Source organism: Alexandromys fortis, unplaced genomic scaffold (genome assembly GCF_014885135.2).
Source record: "Alexandromys fortis isolate MF-2015 unplaced genomic scaffold, M_Fortis_MF-2015_v1.1 scaffold_51, whole genome shotgun sequence".
Classification (NCBI taxonomy): domain Eukaryota; kingdom Metazoa; phylum Chordata; class Mammalia; order Rodentia; family Cricetidae; genus Alexandromys; species Alexandromys fortis.
The window spans coordinates 8,716,189-8,718,086 of record NW_026067925.1 but is presented as its reverse complement, the minus strand read 5'-3'; positions in this window follow the sequence as shown (position 1 = coordinate 8,718,086).

Sequence of the window (1,898 nt, the reverse complement as noted above, 5' to 3'; positions counted from 1 at the left end):
TCTGCACAGATTTCATCTTTCTGTCCGTCGGGTATCAGCCCCATAAATCTGTGCCTTCAGTGAGTACCCAAGTTCATTGACCCTTTTTAGCACTGTCTTGGCCCATTTGTACTGATACAACCAAAGACCCTAGCTAGAGTGAGCTTACAAACACCAAAAATATATCACTCATGGTTCTTGGAAGACCAAGGCCACAGTGTCAGGAGATGCGGTGTCTCCGTGAGGCACCCTGCTTCAAAGATGTTGCCTTCTTTTTTTTTTTTTTTTTTTTTTTTTTAGATTTTTCGAGACACGGTTTCTCTGTAGCTTTTTTGGTTCCTGTCCTTTAATCCCAGCACGCGGGAGGCAGAGGCAGGCGGATCTCTGTGAGTTTGAGACTAGCCTGGTCTACAAGAGCTAGTTCCAGGACAGGCTCCAAAGCCACAGAGAAACCCTGTCTCAAAAAACCAAAAAAAAAAAAAAAAAGCCCACGCCAAGTCCAGAGTCTTTCTAGTCTTTGCGGATCAGGATGTGGCTCTCGGCTATTTCTCCAACACCATGACTGCCTAGTGCCATGCTCCCTACCCTGATGATAATGGACTAACCTCTGAAACTGCAAGCAAGCAAGCCCTCAATTAAATGTTTTCTTTTAAAAGAGTTGCCCTGGCCATGGTGTCTCTTCACAGCAATGGAAACCCTAACTAAGACAGCATGCAATTCCTCATACCAAAACCACGGCGATAAACACAGCTGCAGCTATATCCATCTACTATGCCCACCCTGGTCTCTGACCCACAGCCCGGTGTGTGTCAAACCCAGGCCACGTGGGGACCCACAGCCCGGTGTGTGTCAAACCAGGCCATGTAGGAGCAGAAGACGGAGAATACAGCACTTCCCAGACATTGGGTGCTGCTTTAGGGCAGAAGGTGGCTTGGACAATCCTTCAAAATAGCCTTGAACCGCACACGCCCCTCCCATGAGATGCGGCAGGCTCCCCAGGGTCTCCTACAAGCTTCTCTGTCTCCTGACCCTGAGTTTTATACTCTCTTGCTTTGGTTTCTCCTATCACACGCCAAGGAATCCATCTTTCCTTGATTAGTTGTATGTTGGAGAACCACAGAGTGTCCAACAGACTCAAAGCACAAGGAATCATATTTACCTGGGCCACAGATAACTGGGCCACAGGGTTCTCAATTGGGAATCCCAGATGCTCGCAAAAAAAAAAAAAAATGAAGTTTTTTGGCTCATGTAACTAACAAGTGCAGGGGTGTTGTCATCTCCAGAGCTTGGATGAGGCACCCCACTTCACCTCTTTCCATCCTTCTCCCCATTTTCACTTTTCTTGGCTAAACATAGGCAAATGCTTCCCTGCAGCTCCTCACTTCCCCCACACTGAGAAGAAAGTCCCAGTGACCCTACCCCAGGCCTCATGACAACACTATCATAGAGAACAAGGTTTTTCTCTCTCAGTGGGTTTCAATCCTTCAGGAACTGAAATCCATTTACATAGATGCTGGGCTTGGGCTTTTTGCCTGCTGTGAACTAGCTCCTGTGCCTGCGGGAAAGGCCTCATCTCAAGAGTCTGAGCTTAGTCAGTGAGAAGCTGTTCCCTCAAATGATAAGGAGGGTGCTGTTTCCAAAGAGGAAGATGCTGACTGGCAAAAGGGGAAGTAACAATTGTGCCCCCACAGCCGGGCGCTGCAGTGTCTCTCCTGCATACCTCCTTCTTTCGAGCCACACAATCTCCGTGGCCTCCGACACCATATAACACACACACACACACACACACACACATCTCAGAGTCTGTTCCTTTCCTCTTCAGTCACAGGTAGCCCAGAATGATGTCTTGTTTTGTTTTTTTGGGTTTTTTTGTTGTTGTTGTTGTTTTTTGGGGTTTTTTTTTTTTTTTTTTTTTTTTT